Raw genomic sequence first — 16,828 nt, forward strand, 5'->3', positions numbered from 1 at the left:
TAGAAAGCAATTCACACCAACAGCCCAAAAATAGACCATTTCTTGATTTTTCTTCTTAATTCGCGAATTTTTAAAAGTTTTTCTGTTCGTTATTTCAATTATTGCATTCATTTTCATGATTTTTTTTACGTATCAAACGAACCATAGCATTCTTCTTTTGTGATCCGGATCATTTATCTTTTTCACGTGTACTGAATTAACCATACGGTGATGGTTCATTTGACGCACCTTTAAACAACAGTTAAAGGAGAATTTCGAACGGTACAGTTTGGTTGAAGAAGACCTAAGAAGAAGAAGAAGAAAAAGAGAAAGAAATGCAGAGATTTTTTTGTAATATTTTTTAATCACTTGAATAGTTGGATTTTATTACGACGAATCTTGTTTAGCGTAGATGAATTCTACACAATTCTACTCATTTAACATTATGTACAAGTAAATCATTACATAACTAATTTTGTTTTTGTAATTCACATCGGTTGAGTGCTAGATTCAGTTCGTTTGAAACAATATTTATGACGAATGAGGAAACATCATATCAAAATTACTAACTTTTTTCATAGGAAAGTTTTTAACGCACTACCACTAGTAAACGCTACTAGTAAATTTACTCACTTACGTAAAGCAACCGGGTCAACATGCCTACTATAAACTGAGAATAATCCGAAAATCTTCAAATAAATAAATAATAAATAAGTAACTTCAAATGTACATCTTACTAGAAACATTCGGTAAGAAAAGTAACAGAAAATCATACGAGTTAAAATTATTGAAAGTAATACTAGCAATGAAAGAATCAAACGTTATCTTGTTTTATGGCATATTTATCGTCGGCCGAAATAATCAAGCGTTTTTGGGAACGCCTGTCGGGAACGAGTTAAATGGTAAAAATATGGTAAAACCAGTCTAGCAAAGTTCCGTACACCCGGAGGATCAAATAAGCAACACGCTGCACATAAAGAAGCAACATGCATACACATAATTGTCAAAGCAAGGATCGTAGGTCAAAATACATCAAGTATATTTAGGATAGAAGCGCAAGGAAACGATGGACGATGAAAATGTTGCGGAAATGTTTTGAAATAAATAGGAAAATCCAAAAATGTTGCCATTGAACAAATGTTGCCGCAACATCATGTTCATAGACCCAGGCCTTATTGTTACCATAGCAGCAAAGTCAGTCCTACGTATGTAGGCACGGTGTATTCGGGACTTGAATCCATGACGGGCATGTTGTTAGGTCGTACGAGTTGACGACTGTGCAACCAGACCGGCCCAAGTAAGTAAATAAGTTATTAAATTTTGTAGCGACATAGCTCAAGGGTGTTGTCAACGATGGGTGATTTTTTTTCCGGTGAGTGGTCTAGGGAACTGTCCGGGATGCCGCAGTCAGATAATAAGTTAAAATATGAGGTGTCCGACTTCAGGTAGCCGTTACTGTATATTTTTCTCTACTGTTTTCTCTTTAAGGAACCTCAACAAAAACCAAGGATGTGACAGATTTATGAGATCAGCACAGTATTATGATATCTGTCGGGTTCTATTTATTCCTACCGTTGATGCTGTTTCTACAGCGGATGAAGATATCAGAAAATTTCTGTATAATAGCCATCACAAGGAACGAACGCCGTTTCTTGATCTGAAACATTTTAATTTTATCAAATCAAAGAGATGCGAGTTGTGGATCAACGACGTTTGAGCGATTTTGATCTCAGGTGTAAGCTTCTGCTGGAAAATGGGCAAAGTTGGCACTAATTATAACGCAGGAATGCTAAACTGCAAAACACAACACACTAAACGACGTGGGAAGAGGGGAGGCAACCGTAATTTGTCTTCCCAAATATAAGTAAATTAATAAATGCTGCTCAAAAACTTGTTTAAACAATTATTAAATACTTGTATATCAGATCTTGTTTTCAATCCAGTTTTATTACAAATCACGGAAATACATTTTTGTGTAACCTACACATTTTATGTCTGAAAATGAATTTGGATGCCTGCAATTATTTGGACGTGTTCGTATATCCTGTATATAGTATCGTATTTTATTCAAACTCAAACTATTCCTGTCTATGTTCTCTAAAAATGGTATGTTGTTGTCTAACGATAAAATATTCCACTCTTCATCGTTCCGTATTTTCTGTTCTGTTAACTGATGTTGGGTATGAAAGGTTTTTTGATAATCAAAGGAATCTTTTTTGACGAATTCTAAACTCAAAGCGCAACTATTTCAACATTTGTTTCCCGAAGTTCAACATGTTGACCAAAGATTGTTGAAGTTATTAGGCATCGATCATAGCCGGTGATAGCAATACTGCGTGGCCAGTCTTTGTGGCCGTTGAGAATAATATGCCGGCGGAAGGCTCCGCTATAGGGTATTACTCCATCTTGAGCTCATGGGGCACAGCAGAAATTTCAGTCAGTTAGTTGGTCTGTGGAATAAAAGGATGAACAGAAATTAAATTAGATGATTGAAATTCAGTTAAATAATTAAACTAAACTATTGAATAATAGCTGTACCTTATAGTGAACAAGTCCAACGAACAAAGTTCATCCAAAACTGTCATACCATGATGAGTACCCAATGTTGTCATTCTTTAAATGCATGTGATGTGAGCATTAGTTTGCTGTTTCGAAAAAACCATCATCATTCCCCTTTCCGCTTACAATACGATGCTGGGTGATGTTCATGTATGTATGTTCATGTATTACTACTTCGTCATCGTTTATGAAGCAAAGTCTGGATTTCGTTTTCGAATCCAATTGGCTTGTTATTCTGCTACAAGATCACTCGAGTTCATCGCAGCTCCGCAACTGTCCAACGACTTTCGATCGATTCATTCATAACATTCGATGCACCATATCCACCAGCACCCATGTTGGCGCGATTGTAGTTGACATTCATGCTCTGTTTCTTTGCTCTATTGTTCTTCTTCTTCCTCCATTTGGCGTAGCGTTCTATGCGGACACGCTGGATTATATAGGTTTTCAAGGCTTATACAGGTACCACTTAGTCGAATAGTTGGTCGTTGCCACCGGGGGAACACCGGGGTCCATTCTAGGCTTGAACCCATCACAAGCATACCATTGAAACGTACGAGTTGACGACTGGTTCGCGGGACCGGCCCATTATATATGTCTCTATTGTATAAGACTCTAATGTTATGTTTCACTTAAAAACATGGTCAGAATCTATAGAGAAATCTGTGAATTGAAAAGAAAATGGGCGTTAAACGGGTATTCTTAATAACACAGTTCGTGTAGAGCTAAAGCTTACCAGTTGGGAAACCTAGCACAAATCCGGGAGATCGATGATGGTTTTTCTCTGCTCAAAATGTGTACGGTTGTTATTTCAACAAGTTTCTATCAGGCCTTTCTGCTGCAAACTGTATCACCAGCAACATGATCTTTGATACTTAATTATTTTCTAATCTTCAATATTGATTTACAAACTTCTTGTTTGAACCGAATTGCTTTCATTATCACATTACTATTTTCCCTATACTTTAATTGATTTTTGAAACTCTATCAGTATTTATGAACAACAGTTCATGTGGCTCGTGCAACTTACTTCCATATTCGCTTAGTTATGTGTTGGTTTTGATATATGCTAGAACTTTTGTAAAAAGTAAATGAGGTATAATCTGGTACTTGATGGCACTTAATGTCTGATGGGAAAATACTCCTAAATCATAATCAACTTGCGATGAATTTAAATTTACGAGAACAACGGAATAGGCAAACGCTGGATTTACGAGAACACCGCCAATCATCTAATACATCGTCATTTGATGATTTTTATACTTGTTAACATTGATGTGAATTTGCAACGGAATGATTTGTAAAATATATTATAACTATCTTTTACATTGTATTTGTACTTTCTGCGTCAAACATTTACTCACATGTGAAACCTAATTAATTATTTTTCTTTTCGTCCTCTACTCCTGCCATCTCTTCTTTTTTTGTATTTTTTATAATTGTGTTATATTTTTTGAACTCAAACTGAGTAACTCCAGGTATAAGGTAAACACCAACCTTTTTCCCGGTTACTGGAATACAGTTTCCGTGTCCACAGTACCAGTAACGAAAACAAGCACTGCAACACAAAAACACTGTTCCCCTTTTAGACGCTTGGAAATCTCTCCTTACTAAATCCTCCTGATTGGGCCAATAGTACCAGATCCAAGCCACCAGTACCGATGCCCACTTCAGAGCAAACTATAGGTAGGGTAGCATTCTCAAGCCCGAACTCCGAGATTCCCAGTCTCGTTCCGGGCTCAAGATCATCCCACAGTCCCCTCCAGGACGCTTGGACGTCCCTCACCACAGTTGAGCGCTTGTGATTGGGCCAATAGTACCGGTTCCAAGCTACCAGTACCGATGCCCACCTCACAGCATTCTCTGGGGCTCTTGGGCAGCCCCCTTCCTACTCGTGTTACGATCCAGGAACAAAGCACTGGTCCCAAACATCCAATACCGATACCTGGTCTAACTATCTCTGGGACATTTGTGATCAAACCTTTCTCAAGCCCGTACTCCGAGATTCCCAGTCTCGTTCCGGGCTCAAGATCATCTCACAGTCCCCTCCAGGACGCTTGGACGTCCTCCACCACAGTTGAGCGCTTGTGATTGGGCCAATAGTACCGGTTCCAAGCTACCAGTACCGATGCCCACCTCACAGCATTCTCTGGGGCTCTTGGGCAGCCCCCTTCCTACTCATGTTACGATCCAGGAACAAAGCACTGGTCCCAAACATCCAATACCGATACCCGGTCTAACTATCTCTGGGACATTTGTGATCAAACCTTTCTCAAGCCCGTACTCCGAGATTCCCAGTCTCGTTCCGGGCTCAAGATCATCCCACAGTCCCCTCCAGGACGCTTGGACGTCCCTCACCACAGTTGAGCGCTTGTGATTGGGCCAATAGTACCGGTTCCAAGCTACCAGTACCGATGCCCACCTCACAGCATTCTCTGGGGCTCTTGGGCAGCCCCCTTCCTACTCGTGTTACGATCCAGGAACAAAGTACTGGTCCCAAACATCCAATACCGATACCCGGTCTAACTATCTACGGGACATTTGTGATCAAACCTTTCTCAAGCCCGTACTCCGAGATTCCCAGTCTCGTTCCGGGCTCAAGATCATCCACAGTCCCCTCCAGGACGCTTGGACGTCCTCCACCACAGTTGAGCACTTGTGATTGGGCCAATAGTACCGGTTCCAAGCTACCAGTACCGATGCCCACCTCACAGCATTCTCTGGGGCTCTTGGGCAGCCCCCTTCCTACTCGTGTTACGATCCAGGAACAAAGCACTGGTCCCAAACATCCAATACCGATACCCGGTCTAACTATCTCTGGGACATTTGTGATCAAACCTTTCTCAAGCCCGTACTCCGAGATTCCCAGTCTCGTTCCGGGCTCAAGATCATCCCACAGTCCCCTCCAGGACGCTTGGACGTCCCTCACCACAGTTGAGCGCTTGTGATTGGGCCAATAGTACCGGTTCCAAGCTACCAGTACCGATGCCCACCTCACAGCATTCTCTGGGGCTCTTGGGCAGCCCCCTTCCTACTCGTGTTACGATCCAGGAACAAAGTACTGGTCCCAAACATCCAATACCGATACCCGGTCTAACTATCTACGGGACATTTGTGATCAAACCTTTCTCAAGCCCGTACTCCGAGATTCCCAGTCTCGTTCCGGGCTCAAGATCATCCACAGTCCCCTCCAGGACGCTTGGACGTCCTCCACCACAGTTGAGCACTTGTGATTGGGCCAATAGTACCGGTTCCAAGCTACCAGTACCGATGCCCACCTCACAGCATTCTCTGGGGCTCTTGGGCAGCCCCCTTCCTACTCGTGTTACGATCCAGGAACAAAGCACTGGTCCCAAACATCCAATACCGATACCCGGTCTAACTATCTCTGGGACATTTGTGATCAAACCTTTCTCAAGCCCGTACTCCGAGATTCCCAGTCTCGTTCCGGGCTCAAGATCATCCACAGTCCCCTCCAGGACGCTTGGACGTCCCTCACCACAGTTGAGCGCTTGTGATTGGGCCAATAGTACCGGTTCCAAGCTACCAGTACCGATGCCCACCTCACAGCATTCTCTGGGGCTCTTGGGCAGCCCCCTTCCTACTCGTGTTACGATCCAGGAACAAAGTACTGGTCCCAAACATCCAATACCGATACCCGGTCTAACTATCTACGGAACATTTGTGATCAAACCTTTCTCAAGCCCGTACTCCGAGATTCCCAGTCTCGTTCCGGGCTCAAGATCATCCACAGTCCCCTCCAGGACGCTTGGACGTCCTCCACCACAGTTGAGCGCTTGTGATTGGGCCAATAGTACCGGTTCCAAGCTACCAGTACCGATGCCCACCTCACAGCATTCTCTGGGGCTCTTGGGCAGCCCCCTTCCTACTCGTGTTACGATCCAGGAACAAAGCACTGGTCCCAAACATCCAATACCGATACCCGGTCTAACTATCTCTGGGACATTTGTGATCAAACCTTTCTCAAGCCCGTACTCCGAGATTCCCAGTCTCGTTCCGGGCTCAAGATCATCCCACAGTCCCCTCCAGGACGCTTGGACGTCCTCCACCACAGTTGAGCGCTTGTGATTGGGCCAATAGTACCGGTTCCAAGCTACCAGTACCGATGCCCACCTCACAGCATTCTCTGGGGCTCTTGGGCAGCCCCCTTCCTACTCGTGTTACGATCCAGGAACAAAGTACTGGTCCCAAACATCCAATACCGATACCCGGTCTAACTATCTACGGGACATTTGTGATCAAACCTTTCTCAAGCCCGTACTCCGAGATTCCCAGTCTCGTTCCGGGCTCAAGATCATCCCACAGTCCCCTCCAGGACGCTTGGACGTCCTCCACCACAGTTGAGCGCTTGTGATTGGGCCAATAGTACCGGTTCCAAGCTACCAGTACCGATGCCCACCTCACAGCATTCTCTGGGGCTCTTGGGCAGCCCCCTTCCTACTCGTGTTACGATCCAGGAACAAAGTACTGGTCCCAAACATCCAATACCGATACCCGGTCTAACTATCTACGGGACATTTGTGATCAAACCTTTCTCAAGCCCGTACTCCGAGATTCCCAGTCTCGTTCCGGGCTCAAGATCATCCACAGTCCCCTCCAGGACGCTTGGACGTCCTCCACCACAGTTGAGCGCTTGTGATTGGGCCAATAGTACCGGTTCCAAGCTACCAGTACCGATGCCCACCTCACAGCATTCTCTGGGGCTCTTGGGCAGCCCCCTTCCTACTCATGTTGCGATCCAGGAACAAAGCACTGGTCCCAAACATCCAATACCGATACCCGGTCTAACTATCTCTGGGACATTTGTGATCAAACCTTTCTCAAGCCCGTACTCCGAGATTCCCAGTCTCGTTCCGGGCTCAAGATCATCCCACAGTCCCCTCCAGGACGCTTGGACGTCCCTCACCACAGTTGAGCGCTTGTGATTGGGCCAATAGTACCGGTTCCAAGCTACCAGTACCGATGCCCACCTCACAGCATTCTCTGGGGCTCTTGGGCAGCCCCCTTCCTACTCGTGTTACGATCCAGGAACAAAGCACTGGTCCCAAACATCCAATACCGATACCTGGTCTAACTATCTCTGGGACATTTGTGATCAAACCTTTCTCAAGCCCGTACTCCGAGATTCCCAGTCTCGTTCCGGGCTCAAGATCATCCCACAGTCCCCTCCAGGACGCTTGGACGTCCTCCACCACAGTTGAGCGCTTGTGATTGGGCCAATAGTACCGGTTCCAAGCTACCAGTACCGATGCCCACCTCACAGCATTCTCTGGGGCTCTTGGGCAGCCCCCTTCCTACTCGTGTTACGATCCAGGAACAAAGCACTGGTCCCAAACATCCAATACCGATACCCGGTCTAACTATCTACGGGACATTTGTGAACAAACCTTTCTCAAGCCCGTACTCCGAGATTCCCAGTCTCGTTCCGGGCTCAAGATCATCCCACAGTCCCCTCCAGGACGCTTGGACGTCCCTCACCACAGTTGAGCGCTTGTGATTGGGCCAATAGTACCGGTTCCAAGCTACCAGTACCGATGCCCACCTCACAGCATTCTCTGGGGCTCTTGGGCAGCCCCCTTCCTACTCGTGTTACGATCCAGGAACAAAGCACTGGTCCCAAACATCCAATACCGATACCTGGTCTAACTATCTCTGGGACATTTGTGATCAAACCTTTCTCAAGCCCGTACTCCGAGATTCCCAGTCTCGTTCTGGGCTCAAGATCATCCACAGTCCCCTCCAGGACGCTTGGACGTCCCTCACCACAGTTGAGCGCTTGTGATTGGGCCAATAGTACCGGTTCCAAGCTACCAGTACCGATGCCCACCTCACAGCATTCTCTGGGGCTCTTGGGCAGCCCCCTTCCTACTCGTGTTACGATCCAGGAACAAAGCACTGGTCCCAAACATCCAATACCGATACCTGGTCTAACTATCTCTGGGACATTTGTGATCAAACCTTTCTCAAGCCCGTACTCCGAGATTCCCAGTCTCGTTCCGGGCTCAAGATCATCCCACAGTCCCCTCCAGGACGCTTGGACGTCCCTCACCACAGTTGAGCGCTTGTGATTGGGCCAATAGTACCGGTTCCAAGCTACCAGTACCGATGCCCACCTCACAGCATTCTCTGGGGCTCTTGGGCAGCCCCCCTTCCTACTCGTGTTACGATCCAGGAACAAAGCACTGGTCCCAAACATCCAATACCGAAACCTGGTCTAACTATCTCTTGGACATTTGTGATCAAACCTTTCTCAAGCCCGTACTCCGAGATTCCCAGTCTCGTTCCGGGCTCAAGATCATCCCACAGTCCCCTCCAGGACGCTTGGACGTCCCTCACCACAGTTGAGCGCTTGTGATTGGGCCAATAGTACCGGTTCCAAGCTACCAGTACCGATGCCCGCCTCACCGCATTCTCTGGAGCTCTTGGGCAGCCCCCTTCCTACTCGTGTTACGATCCAGGAACAAAGCACTGGTCCCAAACATCCAATACCGATACCTGGTCTAACTATCTCTGGGACATTTGTGATCAAACCTTTCTCAAGCCCGTACTCCGAGATTCCCAGTCTCGTTCCGGGCTCAAGATCATCCCACAGTCCCCTCCAGGACGCTTGGACGTCCCTCACCACAGTTGAGCGCTTGTGATTGGGCCAATAGTACCGGTTCCAAGCTACCAGTACCGATGCCCACCTCACAGCATTCTCTGGGGCTCTTGGGCAGCCCCCTTCCTACTCGTGTTACGATCCAGGAACAAAGCACTGGTCCCAAACATCCAATACCGATACCTGGTCTAACTATCTCTGGGACATTTGTGATCAAACCTTTCTCAAGCCCGTACTCCGAGATTCCCAGTCTCGTTCCGGGCTCAAGATCATCCCACAGTCCCCTCCAGGACGCTTGGACGTCCCTCACCACAGTTGAGCGCTTGTGATTGGGCCAATAGTACCGGTTCCAAGCTACCAGTACCGATGCCCACCTCACAGCATTCTCTGGGGCTCTTGGGCAGCCCCCTTCCTACTCGTGTTACGATCCAGGAACAAAGCACTGGTCCCAAACATCCAATACCGATACCCGGTCTAACTATCTCTGGGACATTTGTGATCAAACCTTTCTCAAGCCCGTACTCCGAGATTCCCAGTCTCGTTCCGGGCTCAAGATCATCCACAGTCCCCTCCAGGACGCTTGGACGTCCTCCACCACAGTTGAGCGCTTGTGATTGGGCCAATAGTACCGGTTCCAAGCTACCAGTACCGATGCCCACCTCACAGCATTCTCTGGGGCTCTTGGGCAGCCCCCTTCCTACTCATGTTACGATCCAGGAACAAAGCACTGGTCCCAAACATCCAATACCGATACCCGGTCTAACTATCTCTGGGACATTTGTGAACAAACCTTTCTCAAGCCCGTACTCCGAGATTCCCAGTCTCGTTCCGGGCTCAAGATCATCCCACAGTCCCCTCCAGGACGCTTGGACGTCCCTCACACTGTTGAGCGCTTGTGATTGAGCCAATAGTACCGGTTCCAAGCTACCAGTACCGATGCCCACCTCACAGCATTCTCTGGGGCTCTTGGGCAGCCCCCTTCCTACTCATGTTACGATCCAGGAACAAAGCACTGGTCCCAAACATCCAATACCGATACCTGGTCTAACTATCTCTGGGACATTTGTGATCAAACCTTTCTCAAGCCCGTACTCCGAGATTCCCAGTCTCGTTCTGGGCTCAAGATCATCCCACAGTCCCCTCCAGGACGCTTGGACGTCCTCCACCACAGTTGAGCGCTTGTGATTGGGCCAATAGTACCGGTTCCAAGCTACCAGTACCGATGCCCACCTCACAGCATTCTCTGGGGCTCTTGGGCAGCCCCCTTCCTACTCGTGTTACGATCCAGGAACAAAGCACTGGTCCCAAACATCCAATACCGATACCTGGTCTAACTATCTCTGGGACATTTGTGATCAAACCTTTCTCAAGCCCGTACTCCGAGATTCCCAGTCTCGTTCTGGGCTCAAGATCATCCACAGTCCCCTCCAGGACGCTTGGACGTCCCTCACCACAGTTGAGCGCTTGTGATTGGGCCAATAGTACCGGTTCCAAGCTACCAGTACCGATGCCCACCTCACAGCATTCTCTGGGGCTCTTGGGCAGCCCCCTTCCTACTCGTGTTACGATCCAGGAACAAAGCACTGGTCCCAAACATCCAATACCGATACCCGGTCTAACTATCTCTGGGACATTTGTGATCAAACCTTTCTCAAGCCCGTACTCCGAGATTCCCAGTCTCGTTCCGGGCTCAAGATCATCCCACAGTCCCCTCCAGGACGCTTGGACGTCCTCCACCACAGTTGAGCGCTTGTGATTGGGCCAATAGTACCGGTTCCAAGCTACCAGTACCGATGCCCACCTCACAGCATTCTCTGGGGCTCTTGGGCAGCCCCCCTTCCTACTCGTGTTACGATCCAGGAACAAAGTACTGGTCCCAAACATCCAATACCGATACCCGGTCTAACTATCTACGGGACATTTGTGATCAAACCTTTCTCAAGCCCGTACTCCGAGATTCCCAGTCTCGTTCCGGGCTCAAGATCATCCCACAGTCCCCTCCAGGACGCTTGGACGTCCTCCACCACAGTTGAGCGCTTGTGATTGGGCCAATAGTACCGGTTCCAAGCTACCAGTACCGATGCCCACCTCACAGCATTCTCTGGGGCTCTTGGGCAGCCCCCTTCCTACTCGTGTTACGATCCAGGAACAAAGTACTGGTCCCAAACATCCAATACCGATACCCGGTCTAACTATCTACGGGACATTTGTGATCAAACCTTTCTCAAGCCCGTACTCCGAGATTCCCAGTCTCGTTCCGGGCTCAAGATCATCCACAGTCCCCTCCAGGACGCTTGGACGTCCTCCACCACAGTTGAGCGCTTGTGATTGGGCCAATAGTACCGGTTCCAAGCTACCAGTACCGATGCCCACCTCACAGCATTCTCTGGGGCTCTTGGGCAGCCCCCTTCCTACTCATATTACGATCCAGGAACAAAGCACTGGTCCCAAACATCCAATACCGATACCCGGTCTAACTATCTCTGGGACATTTGTGATCAAACCTTTCTCAAGCCCGTACTCCGAGATTCCCAGTCTCGTTCCGGGCTCAAGATCATCCCACAGTCCCCTCCAGGACGCTTGGACGTCCTCCACCACAGTTGAGCGCTTGTGATTGGGCCAATAGTACCGGTTCCAAGCTACCAGTACCGATGCCCACCTCACAGCATTCTCTGGGGCTCTTGGGCAGCCCCCTTCCTACTCGTGTTACGATCCAGGAACAAAGCACTGGTCCCAAACATCCAATACCGATACCCGGTCTAACTATCTACGGGACATTTGTGAACAAACCTTTCTCAAGCCCGTACTCCGAGATTCCCAGTCTCGTTCCGGGCTCAAGATCATCCCACAGTCCCCTCCAGGACGCTTGGACGTCCCTCACCACAGTTGAGCGCTTGTGATTGGGCCAATAGTACCGGTTCCAAGCTACCAGTACCGATGCCCACCTCACAGCATTCTCTGGGGCTCTTGGGCAGCCCCCTTCCTACTCGTGTTACGATCCAGGAACAAAGCACTGGTCCCAAACATCCAATACCGATACCTGGTCTAACTATCTCTGGGACATTTGTGATCAAACCTTTCTCAAGCCCGTACTCCGAGATTCCCAGTCTCGTTCTGGGCTCAAGATCATCCACAGTCCCCTCCAGGACGCTTGGACGTCCCTCACCACAGTTGAGCGCTTGTGATTGGGCCAATAGTACCGGTTCCAAGCTACCAGTACCGATGCCCACCTCACAGCATTCTCTGGGGCTCTTGGGCAGCCCCCTTCCTACTCGTGTTACGATCCAGGAACAAAGCACTGGTCCCAAACATCCAATACCGATACCTGGTCTAACTATCTCTGGGACATTTGTGATCAAACCTTTCTCAAGCCCGTACTCCGAGATTCCCAGTCTCGTTCCGGGCTCAAGATCATCCCACAGTCCCCTCCAGGACGCTTGGACGTCCCTCACCACAGTTGAGCGCTTGTGATTGGGCCAATAGTACCGGTTCCAAGCTACCAGTACCGATGCCCACCTCACAGCATTCTCTGGGGCTCTTGGGCAGCCCCCCTTCCTACTCGTGTTACGATCCAGGAACAAAGCACTGGTCCCAAACATCCAATACCGAAACCTGGTCTAACTATCTCTTGGACATTTGTGATCAAACCTTTCTCAAGCCCGTACTCCGAGATTCCCAGTCTCGTTCCGGGCTCAAGATCATCCCACAGTCCCCTCCAGGACGCTTGGACGTCCCTCACCACAGTTGAGCGCTTGTGATTGGGCCAATAGTACCGGTTCCAAGCTACCAGTACCGATGCCCGCCTCACCGCATTCTCTGGAGCTCTTGGGCAGCCCCCTTCCTACTCGTGTTACGATCCAGGAACAAAGCACTGGTCCCAAACATCCAATACCGATACCTGGTCTAACTATCTCTGGGACATTTGTGATCAAACCTTTCTCAAGCCCGTACTCCGAGATTCCCAGTCTCGTTCCGGGCTCAAGATCATCCCACAGTCCCCTCCAGGACGCTTGGACGTCCCTCACCACAGTTGAGCGCTTGTGATTGGGCCAATAGTACCGGTTCCAAGCTACCAGTACCGATGCCCACCTCACAGCATTCTCTGGGGCTCTTGGGCAGCCCCCTTCCTACTCGTGTTACGATCCAGGAACAAAGCACTGGTCCCAAACATCCAATACCGATACCTGGTCTAACTATCTCTGGGACATTTGTGATCAAACCTTTCTCAAGCCCGTACTCCGAGATTCCCAGTCTCGTTCCGGGCTCAAGATCATCCCACAGTCCCCTCCAGGACGCTTGGACGTCCCTCACCACAGTTGAGCGCTTGTGATTGGGCCAATAGTACCGGTTCCAAGCTACCAGTACCGATGCCCACCTCACAGCATTCTCTGGGGCTCTTGGGCAGCCCCCTTCCTACTCGTGTTACGATCCAGGAACAAAGCACTGGTCCCAAACATCCAATACCGATACCCGGTCTAACTATCTCTGGGACATTTGTGATCAAACCTTTCTCAAGCCCGTACTCCGAGATTCCCAGTCTCGTTCCGGGCTCAAGATCATCCACAGTCCCCTCCAGGACGCTTGGACGTCCCTCACCACAGTTGAGCGCTTGTGATTGGGCCAATAGTACCGGTTCCAAGCTACCAGTACCGATGCCCACCTCACAGCATTCTCTGGGGCTCTTGGGCAGCCCCCTTCCTACTCGTGTTACGATCCAGGAACAAAGTACTGGTCCCAAACATCCAATACCGATACCCGGTCTAACTATCTACGGGACATTTGTGATCAAACCTTTCTCAAGCCCGTACTCCGAGATTCCCAGTCTCGTTCCGGGCTCAAGATCATCCACAGTCCCCTCCAGGACGCTTGGACGTCCTCCACCACAGTTGAGCGCTTGTGATTGGGCCAATAGTACCGGTTCCAAGCTACCAGTACCGATGCCCACCTCACAGCATTCTCTGGGGCTCTTGGGCAGCCCCCTTCCTACTCGTGTTACGATCCAGGAACAAAGCACTGGTCCCAAACATCCAATACCGATACCCGGTCTAACTATCTCTGGGACATTTGTGATCAAACCTTTCTCAAGCCCGTACTCCGAGATTCCCAGTCTCGTTCCGGGCTCAAGATCATCCCACAGTCCCCTCCAGGACGCTTGGACGTCCCTCACCACAGTTGAGCGCTTGTGATTGGGCCAATAGTACCGGTTCCAAGCTACCAGTACCGATGCCCACCTCACAGCATTCTCTGGGGCTCTTGGGCAGCCCCCTTCCTACTCGTGTTACGATCCAGGAACAAAGTACTGGTCCCAAACATCCAATACCGATACCCGGTCTAACTATCTACGGGACATTTGTGATCAAACCTTTCTCAAGCCCGTACTCCGAGATTCCCAGTCTCGTTCCGGGCTCAAGATCATCCACAGTCCCCTCCAGGACGCTTGGACGTCCTCCACCACAGTTGAGCGCTTGTGATTGGGCCAATAGTACCGGTTCCAAGCTACCAGTACCGATGCCCACCTCACAGCATTCTCTGGGGCTCTTGGGCAGCCCCCTTCCTACTCATGTTACGATCCAGGAACAAAGCACTGGTCCCAAACATCCAATACCGATACCCGGTCTAACTATCTCTGGGACATTTGTGAACAAACCTTTCTCAAGCCCGTACTCCGAGATTCCCAGTCTCGTTCCGGGCTCAAGATCATCCCACAGTCCCCTCCAGGACGCTTGGACGTCCCTCACACTGTTGAGCGCTTGTGATTGAGCCAATAGTACCGGTTCCAAGCTACCAGTACCGATGCCCACCTCACAGCATTCTCTGGGGCTCTTGGGCAGCCCCCTTCCTACTCATGTTACGATCCAGGAACAAAGCACTGGTCCCAAACATCCAATACCGATACCTGTCGTTACGATCGCTTAAACCTTTATGAACGAATCATTTCATACCTGTTTACAGAAAACAGCTGACTATTCCCTAAAGGATGCTGTGTTCGAACATCGCTCCAGCTGCTTTCTTTTGGTACACCTTCCTTGGAAAGCAGCACCGTCCCTTTGGTTAGGCTTCAACGAGCGGACAAAGCTCATCAAAACCGACATCCGGCAGCGCCACGAGGAGGCAGGGATCGGATTTTGCCAGTGGACTAAACGTACCATCAGCACCCTGGCGAGGCACATTCCTCTACTTTGGTACAGTCCACTGCGAGACGGATTCGCTAATACCGGCTCGTGCCGTAAAATGAAATTTCAATTGTGAGTTACATGTGATCAGACGGATTGCTGTATTTATGCAGCTATTGCAGAACAGCAATTGTTGTATTATTGTATTGTTGTGCAAAGTATTGTAAAATTTATTTAGTTAAAATCGTTGTATATAAATCTGTCTGATAAATCTCGTTAAATAGATAAGTCTATAAAGGCGTTTGTCCATGTCACTACTTGTTCTGTAGTTGTATATTCTTTCTAAGACACGATAATAATCTTGTAATTGGCTTATAAACACAGTCGAAGTCGAATATTACGTATTTCCGCTAAAATACATGTGATGGATAGGATTTTTTTAAATTTATAATTTCTATACACTTTTCCATTCATCTATAAGAAGTCTTACAGTCAATTGTGATGTTTCTCTCTTGAAAAAAAAAAATCATTTATTTTGAATTTGAAATTCTTGAAATTGCACGGATGAACTATCAAAATTATAAAACCGCGGATATCTCTAATATCGCTTCAGTCAAGAACCACGTAACTCGTGAACAGACTGTACATGCACGCTTCATAGTCAATACTGTCGGAGATGTACAGGTATTCCCCGATATACGCTATAAGCAATTTCGCTGTACGACTCTTATAATGTGAGCAAATTATACTGATATGGTCGAATTTTGGAGATCATTTTAAAAGGCATAAAATTGTAATTTTCAGTTGAGATAGATAAAATAACTAATTTAGTGGCTAAAACCTACCATTTTATGCAAAATCATACGAAAATTAGCGATAATTTGAATGAAACTCGTCATTCGACTTACGCTATTGACTCCGGTCTGCATTAGTAGCGTATATTGGGAAAAAAAACCTGTATTACAATGTTCACCGACAAAAAAAGAAACAAAAAACACGTTCCTTTTTAAACATAAGCTCTATTCTCATTTGGCCTTCACAGTTCCCCAGGTAAATCTTAGCTGATGGTTGTGTTTGAACTTCCATTTTTGCTTGTATATCATGTTTTTCGTATTAAAATAACATACAATATTTGACGTACCGACATACAGACCCTTCAATACTTCCACTCATGAATCCACCGGTTAATTGTTAAAATCACGTATCTTTATATTAGCTTTGATAAACTCGGGTACTTTGCATATAGGATTTCCCACGATTCATTGGTTGGTTCCCATCATTTTTTGGTATGTTTCCATTTTTTGGTGTGTTCCCACGATTTTTGGCCGTTTCTCAGAATTGTTTGGTCCAATTGTATTGATATCCAATCAGAAAATACCAATAAATTATGGGAACGAACCAAAAATCTATAGGAACTGACCAATAAATCGCGGGAAACCCTGTAAGACAAATGCCGGTTCGTTTTTCTACTTCTTCCAGTACCGCATCAAAACCGTGTTTGGAAATAACACACACATTGACGGCTTTTTACTCTCGCTAATTCGGGGAATAATCACTA

The 16,828-nt window shown here is 47.8% G+C and overlaps 1 long non-coding RNA gene across 1 annotated transcript; it reads right to left on the reverse strand.

The window, feature by feature from the left end:
- Nucleotides 1-1,905: 1,905 nt before the first annotated feature.
- Nucleotides 1,906-15,388, reverse strand: LOC133391232 (uncharacterized). The gene is made up of 3 exons (XR_009764701.1): nt 3,275-15,388; nt 2,518-3,201; nt 1,906-2,429 (listed from the first exon to the last, which is right to left on the reverse strand). It is a non-coding gene; the product is annotated as an uncharacterized LOC133391232 (long non-coding RNA).
- Between the last annotated feature and the right edge of the window lie 1,440 nt (nt 15,389-16,828).

Source organism: Anopheles gambiae, chromosome 2 (assembly GCF_943734735.2).
Source record: "Anopheles gambiae chromosome 2, idAnoGambNW_F1_1, whole genome shotgun sequence".
Taxonomy (NCBI): Eukaryota; Metazoa; Arthropoda; class Insecta; order Diptera; family Culicidae; genus Anopheles; species Anopheles gambiae.